Raw genomic sequence first — 8,959 nt, 5'->3', positions numbered from 1 at the left:
TATTACTCAGCCATCAGGAAGGATGAAGACTCAACTTCTGCATCAGCATGGACAGAACTGGATGAGATTATGTCAAGTGAAATAAGTTAAGCAGAGAAAGTCAATTATCATATGGTTTCACTTATTTGTGGAACATAAGGAATAGCATGAAGGACATTAGGAGAAGGAAGAGAAAAATGAAGGGGCGGGGGAATCAGATGGGGAGATGAACCATAAGAGACTATGGACTCTGAGAAAGAAACTGAGGGTTTTAGAGGGGAGGGGAATGGGGGGATGGGTTAACCTAGTGATGGGTATTATGAAGGGCAGGTATTTCATGGAGCACAGCATGTCATATGTAAACAATGAATCATGGAACACTACATCAAAAACTAATGATGTACTGTATGGTGACTAACAAAGTGTAATGATAATACAAAATGAAGGTTATCTTGAAAATTTTTAATTTATTCTTTGCTTCAGCAGAACATACACTAAAATTGGAACAATACAGAGGAGACTAGCATGGCTCCTGTGCAAGGATGACATGCAAATTCATGAGGCATCCCATATTTTTTGGAACACTTGTGCTCTGTTGGTGAGAATCAAAAATTGTGCAACCACTATGGAAAATAGCTATGGAGATTCCTCAAAAATTAAACAGAAGTACCATATGATCCTGTAATCCCCCTCTGGGTATATATACAAAATGATTCAAATTAGGATCTCAAGGAGATGTTTGTATATCCAAGTTCATTGCATCTTACTCACAATAACCACGAGGTAGAAGTAATCCAAATATCCATGGACAAATTAATGGATAAAGAAAATGTGATATACACATGCAGTGGAATATTATTCAGTTAAAAAATGGAAATCCTGCTTCAAGCCATACCATGGATGACTCTTAAGAATATTATGCTGAGATAAGCTGTCACAAAGAGACACATACTATCTGACCCCATCTATATGAGGTATCTAAAGTAGCCAAACTCATAGAAACAGAAGATAAGAAGGTTTCCAGGGCATAGACAGGGGAGGAAATAGGGAGTAAGTGTTCATTAGGTATAGAGTTCCAGGTTTGCAAGATGAAAAAGTTCTGGAAATCTGTTGCAAAGCAACATAAATGGACTAACACTATTGAACTGTCCATTTACAAATGCTGAAGGTGGTAAATTATATATGTGTGTTTTACCACAATTCAAGAAAAATTGTTAATTTAACAATAGATAACCATTTCCCTGGAGGGCACAGTAATTCTTGGTTGGAGAGGTGTCTAGAAAGAAGGTAGAGGCTCTTTGTGGCTACTCAGATATGAGTTAGGTACTTCTCCTGGGTCCAGTGTTGTCAAGCTTCACCCTATGTATGGGCCTACAGATTCTCAACCTCCTCTAGGTGGTTCTTTAAACTATTGCTATCTCAGTCCAACCCAGAGATTCTCATTTGGCCTGTGATATGACCTGGATTACAAGATTTTTGAAAGCTCCCTGGATGGCTTGAATTGTAGCCTGGCCTGTAAAGCACTGTTTGGATTAATGATTTGTAAATTTTATATATATATATATATATATATATATATATATATATACACACACACACACATAGATAGATAGATAGATAGATAGATAGATAGATAAAGTTAAAATGATCTCTCTGGAACTTTGAAAAACTATGTTCTCAGCTCTCCTCCATTCTCTTCCTCATTGCACTAGGTAATTCTGATTATTGTCCCCTCCTCAACCAATTTGAGAAATGTTATATTAGATGATTTCTAATGCCTCTTGGAGATAAAATATGTCCACAATTGCTGTTTTCTATTATAGGATTCTTCTGATCAATGGATTGGGCTAGATCCTATATTTGAACCCCAGAGAATTGAGTTCCTCATCAACTGGGTTTGCCCATGACCAAGGTTCCTGTTGAGGTTAGTGGGACAGTCTAAGTTCCAGCTGCATGTGTATCCAGAACCCACTTATCCTTTTAAATCCTCAGCCAGTCAAACCACACAGATGACACAGCATTTGGGCTTAAAATGAACTTGTTGTGCTGTAACAAAATCTTATTCTTTGGCTTATACGTTGTTTGTCAGGCTATGGATAATTTTAGGATGATCTGAAGAACAAAAGGAAAAAATTTCATAGAGTTAACATTCGAGTAAAGAGATTAGGCACTGCCAAAGGGATTTTTCTTGACTCCCTAAAAACCAGCAGTATATCAGAGGGTATAGGGAGTCTTAAGGAATTATTATCAGGGTGTGCTTATTACCAAAGAATCCCGAATGGAGAGAACCCCTCACACATTAAGCCACTGTAAGCCAGTTTGGATACCCACGAGATCAGAAATCTGGCAGCACAGGAGAGAGGGGACTTGCCAACTTAATGCTGTTTAATATTAATTAAACTTAATATAGCTCAGTTATCTGTTTTTCAGATATTCCCAGGAAGAATACCAGAAAAGAAGAAATAAATCTATATTCATATTTTATGTATATTGAAATTACATAATCATAAATGTTCTCATAATTATATATTCACATTATGTAAAACATTATCATATATTCTAAATTTCTGGATATTTCTAGACTAACTGAATAGGAGAAATAGGAAATCAATAATTTCCATGAAATCAATTACCTGGGAAAATTCATATGAGAAGGTACGGGTGTCATTGCACAAATACACATTCTTAGTACACCATGAAGAAGGCTAAAATACTGCTATGTGTGTTGCACATTAAGCATTCAGGGGTGGGAACAATTAAAGTCCCCTAAAATTTTGTGAGAAAATGTCATGAAGATATGACTACCCAGCTGTGTTTTAAAACATGTCTAATTTCATCTTCACTAGCCATCAGGGAGATTCAAATTAAAACCACATTGAGATACCACCTTACACCAGTCAGAATGGCCAAAATTAGCAAGACAGGAAACAACATGTGTTGGAGGGGGTGTGGAGAAAGGGGAACCCTCTTACACTGTTGGTGGGAATGCAAATTGGTGCAGCCACTTTGGAGAACAGTGTGGAGATTCCTCAAGAAATTAAAAATAGAGCTTCCCTATGACCCTGCAATTGCACTACTGGGTATTTACCCCAAAGATACAGATGGAGTGAAAAGAAGGGCCATCTGTACCCCAATGTTTATAGCAGCAATGGCCACGGTCACCAAACTGTGGAAAGAACCAAGATGCCCTTCAACGGACGAATGGATAAGGAAGATGTGGTCCATATACACTATGGAGTATTATGCCTCCATCAGAAAGGATGAATACCCAACTTTTGTAGCAACATGGACGGGACTGGAAGAGATTATGCTGAGTGAAATAAGTCAAGCAGAGAGAGTCAATTATCATATGGTTTCACTGATTTGTGGAGCATAACAAATAGCATGGAGGACAAGGGGAGTTAGAGAGGAGAAGGGAGTTGAGGGAAATTGGAAGGGGAGGTGAACCATGAGAGACTATGGACTCTGAAAAACAATCTGAGGGTTTTGAAGGGGTGGGGGGTGGGAGGTTGGGGAACCAGGTGGTGGGTATTAGAGAGGGCACGGATTGCATGGAGCACTGGGTGTGGTGCAAAAACAATGAATACTGTTACACTGAAAATAAACTTAAAAAATTAAAACAGGGGCGCCTGGGTGGCTCAGTGGGTTAAGCCGCTGCCTTCGGCTCAGGTCATGATCTCAGGGTCCTGGGATCGAGTCCCACATCGGGCTCTCTGCTCAGCAAGAAGCCTGCTTCCCTCTCTCTCTCTCTCTGCCTGCCTCTCTGTCTACTTGTGATCTCTCTCTGTCAAATAAATAAATAAAATCTTTAAAAAAAAATTAAAACAAAACAAAACAAAAAACATGTCTAAGTTTAACCAATACCGTTGGGCAGTGCAGTTACCATGGTGGTATTATCTTGGGAAGGTATCTAGTCACACATAATCTTGGTGAAGGTTCATTGCATTCAAACTTTGATGGCTCCCTCTTTAGGAAGATGATTACATACTTAAAATGGAACTATTGTAGTCTCTTCCTCATCTGATACAAACCTGTAATACTTACCATAGGGCAAGAAACACCTAGTTTCTGTCCAGCAACCCAATTAAATTACAGTTGGTTTTCTGAACATGTAAGGATGTTAAGCTTTACTGAATTTTATATGAAATTAAATTAGCATTCCCAGCATGCGCTAATGTAGCAGACATTATAGTGTTGTACACACAGGGAAACCAAAGGTAAAGAGGCAGAGAACCTGGGTCTAGAGTCCTAGTCATGTTCTGAGACTTAATCCATAGAACACAGGCTTCAGTAGATATAAAGGGTAAACCTGAACTTCATAAGCAGGATTGTCAATAAATTCAGTAAGGAGTTTTAAAAATGTACAGATCCTCAAGACCTAGCCCATGATTTCTGTGCAGAATAAGGCTGAAGAATGTGCATGCGTAAAAACTTCCCAGGTAAGATGGTTGTTTCCACGCAAGATGGAATAACAGGGGCTATGTTCACCATTCTGCAGAAACAACTAAAAAACTGGACAAACATACAAAACAATAATTTTAACACATTGGACATCACACAACACAGGGCAATAATCGCTGAAAGACAGGAAGCAAATGAGGTGAGCTCTACTGTCATCCCAGATTACTGCCTTGAGAGAGTTTCCAGGTTGTGTTACTGGTGGGAGGGACTGAGGCTGAGCCTGTTGGTATTCCTGTGTTGGGAAAATGGACATGGGAGTCCAAGAAAGCCAAAGTGGCTACGGTTTGCAAAGTGAAGTCCTGAAGAGAGAGAGCAGGGTACAGTGGGAGCCTTGGAAAACTGCCAATGACTCCTTCTCCAGGCTTCAGCTGGTTTCTGATCAGTATATATATGTAAAAACAAACAAACAAACTGCATAAGGGCAAAGAAAAATGCAACATCAACTCCTGATAAAAACTGTTAACAAACTAGGAAAAAAAAGAGACCTTAACCTGGTAAAGATCATCTATGAAAAAACCATACTGTTAATATACTTAGTGATGAAAGGCAGAATTATTTCCCTTTGAAGATCAGAACCGAGAGGGACATCCGCTATCATCGCATCTATTCAACATTTTACTGGAGGTTCTAGCTACTGCAATTAGGCAAGAAAAACAAAAATAATTGCATCCAGTCTGGAAATGATGAAATAAGCTTGTTTTTACTTGTAGGTGGCCTTGTCTATGTAGAAAATCTGATGGATATAAAAAATGATATTTGAATTAATAAGTGAATTTAGCAAAGTTGCAGGATACAAAAATATACAAAACTCAATAGTATTTAAATATAGTAGCAGCAAATATCTGGAAATTAAAATAAATGTCAATTATAATAGCATAAAATTAAGAAGTATTTAGGGATAAATCCAACAAAAGATGGGTAAAACCCATATTTTGAAAACCATAAGATACTGATGAGAGAAATTAAAGAAAACCTAAATAAATGGAGAGATTTACTTTGTCTATGGGTTGGAAGATTTGATATTGTTAAGATGTCAGTTATCTCCAAATCTATCTGAAGATTCAACACAATCCTAATCAAAATTCTAGGAGGCTTTTTTTTTGGGGGGGGGTGCGTAGAAATTGGCAAACTGATTTGAAAGTTCATATGGAAATGCAAAGGATCTAGAATAGCAAAAACAAAACCAAAACCCTTTGCAAAGGACAAAGCCAGAGGGCTAACACTACCTGATAAGAGTTGGTTAGCTCAAAGTTATATTCTGAGGCAGACAATTAGTAATATCCTGAAACTGTACTAAGTCATTGCCTTCCTATTTAGCAAATGACTAGTCTGAGATGGTAAACAATATCCTGGAGGTATACGAGTTATGATTTAGCTGCCAGATTATCTACAAGAAGAAAGGAAATATGACATATGGGCACTAAAGTAGGGATCTACAGCTTGTGTTTTAACAGAACCCATATTTCTTAATGTATATAAATGGAGAAGCAGTATTTGCCTACCTGCTCATATTTATTGTGAGGATGAAAACATGCAAATATATTTTCAAAGGATGAAACACTATGCAGCTCTGGAATTGCTAGCCTATGCATGCACATTTTTAATAACATGTATTTGGAGCTCCTAAGAGATGGGGAAAATTGTCCAGCTCTTGCCCATTGTGGGGAAAAAGTGCCCAAAAGTTGGGAGATAGAGTCACAGCCTGGACCACTTGTAGCATGTGAAAGCTTTGTGCTCAACCCCACATCCTGAGCTTTGGACTGGCCACTAATATAGAAGGGTAGCATGCGGGAAAGAAGGATATATAATCCAGGTATATACTAATTATACTATTAAGCAAGATTCATATAGCACTTTGTACTAGCTCAGTAGATATTGGGCTTTAGTAGTGAGTGGTGAGGATTAAATGAGAAAGAAGCATGACATATAAAGTATGGTGCTTATATTAGGAATTTTATAATGCTAATCAGAAATATACATGGTTTTCAAACAACTCCCCCCACCCAAATAATGTTAAAATTTAGGAGAGTAAAAAGCATTCCCCTTTGTGAACAATAATGTAAACCATACAATTTGTTCTACTTCCATTATTGCCATGGTTACCTGGGAGCTCAGAACCAATTATGAATCTTAGTTCTAACAATTCTAAAATTCCTATCAATTTTATATCTGATTCACATTTTCTTTCAATTAACCTCCGTAAACCAAACTTATTTCTTTCTGGGAGGAGGGTCGGAAGAAGCAAAGTAAACAAGTGAATGAATGAATGGGTGCATGAATTAAGCAATAAATGAATGAATTATATATAAAGAAGTATATAAATATATATGAATATCTAATATGAATATATATTTATATATAATTTACACATTTATATCATATATTAAGTATAAAATTTATATAACATCCTAGCTACATATTTATTTACCATTATTCAATAAACATACATGAACTACTGAGGCAGATTCTACGTAAATCCCACCTGAAAACTAGACTTACACTATAATTAGATCCCAGCATCTGTGAGAGAGTGTGTGTATGTGTGTGTGTGTGTGTGTGTCTATCTCCTGTGTCTGTGTCTACCCTCACTCCATTAAATTTCATTCTCTAAGGACTTTGAGTTAAAGGAAAATCCATCCCTTTTTGGCCAAAGAGGACTTGGCGTTAGTTAATTAAATTCCTCATAGGCGTCTTTCCTGATGTAGTAATACTAAATCCAGAGATAAGTTGTCTTGGCAACTGTTTTGGTGACTATTAACAACCTGCTTTTTAGGCTTGTGAATAAAGATGTTTGAGAATGTAAATCACCAGCTGAGGTTTAACAGATTTTATTCTCACTTTCCCAAAGAAGCTGGACGCTAATTGATAATACAGTACACTTTTATTTATGTTTGAATAATAATATAGCAACATTCGTAGCTCAGCCCTTGGATGATTACATATATTATTCATGCTTTCAAAATGTAATAAAGATACATAATATCAGTTTTCCAATTAAAGTTTATGACCAAGCTTGGTGATGGTTATAGTTTTGGGCAGAGATTTTTAATTTTCTTCAAATGCTTTCTTGGGATTCACAAAACAGCTTCAAGCATAAACATATTTTGCTTGGGGGAATGGGAAAGGCAGAAACTAACACACATGCACATGAAATGTCATATATATGCAAACACTTTCCAGGTACTGAATCTTGCAAAAATTGACAATAGCCCTATTTTTTAAAATAATTTCTTTTAATTAAGGTATACTTTTAGCGTTCACATGCAGTAGAGAAATTGGCTGCTGAGTTAATTTATTAACTATCAATTTTTGTGGCTAGCTAATGTGCACTGATGTCCATTCCTAGCACTAAAGAAAAAGTGTGACAATAAAACCATTTTTACTAGATAATAAAGTAATCCTCACTTGAAAGGCTTCACATTGAATGCTTTATAAAAATAAAGGGTATTAAATAAAGAGTATAGAAATAAAGGGTATTCAATTATGCAATTGAAAGGAGCTTAAGATCTTTTGGTCCAACCTCTTTATTTACAGAAGAGAATACTGAGATCCAGAGTAGCTGTAAATACCGTGAGTCTCTTTTAACTACAATCAGGTCATAAGGTCCTCTATATTGCTTTGACAATATAGGTCCCCTATATTGTCAATGCAATATAGAGGGTCCTGCCGTGGTGGCCTTCTCTGTACTTATTTCTTGCTTAAATAACCCTTTCATGGTATTTTTTTTCCTTTTCATAGTGACATCATGGTGTAATTTAAGTTAGGACTTCTGGGACACCTAGGTGGCTCAGTCAGTTAAGCATCTGCCTTCAGCTCAGGTCATGATTCCAGAGTCCTGGGATCCAGTCCTGTGTCCAGTCCTTGCTCAGCGGGGAGCCTGCTTCTCCCTCTGTCTGCCGCTCCCCCTGCTTGTGCTCTCTCTCTCTGACAAATAATAAATAAAATCTTAAAAAAATAAGTTTGGACTTCTGAGTCATATACACCTGGGTTCAAATTCAGATTACTTAAAAAAAATGCCAGCCTCCATAATTTTGATTCTTATATAATCCTATGGTTAGGTAGTAGCCACCCTATCTATAAGTTACCTATAAGTGTTCTATAACCTTGAAACTATAAAGATGACAAAGGATCCCACCCTACCATGAGAACTTCATATTGTACACAACTCACAATTAGAGTCCTTTAGCTCTACAGAAAAATGTGTATTTCAAAATCAGTCTTCATTTAGTGCCCACAAGTGAACTGTTCTCATTTGGGACTGCTAAGGAAGAGACTGCCAGCTTGTCATGGCTGAATCTTTTTCTCTGTGACCCATCCTGTCCTTTTCCCATGGACATTAGTCTGCAACAAAATATCTGTTTCTTTTTTGTTTTGTTTTTGTTTGTTTGTTTTTCTTAATCTTAATGTATCGAAGCTAAAAAAGAGCTACAAGATACTATACTTTTTTCTCTAGTAGAATATGCTTGTTCAGTTCTTTTTTTAAACCCATACCTTCTCAATAATATGACATAGTTCTTCT

At 36.9% G+C, this 8,959-nt stretch overlaps 1 non-coding gene across 1 annotated transcript; it reads left to right on the top strand.

Annotated features, from left to right (window-relative positions):
* Window positions 1–448: 448 nt before the first annotated feature.
* On the top strand, window positions 449–556 carry LOC125099452 (U6 spliceosomal RNA). The gene has a single exon (XR_007127179.1). It is a non-coding gene; the product is annotated as a U6 spliceosomal RNA (small nuclear RNA).
* Window positions 557–8,959: the final 8,403 nt, after the last annotated feature.

This window comes from Lutra lutra, chromosome 4 (genome assembly GCF_902655055.1).
Source record: "Lutra lutra chromosome 4, mLutLut1.2, whole genome shotgun sequence".
In the NCBI taxonomy this organism is placed as follows: domain Eukaryota; kingdom Metazoa; phylum Chordata; class Mammalia; order Carnivora; family Mustelidae; genus Lutra; species Lutra lutra.
The sequence above is the reverse complement of the archived record's forward strand: the minus strand, read 5'-3'. Positions and strand labels throughout refer to the sequence as shown.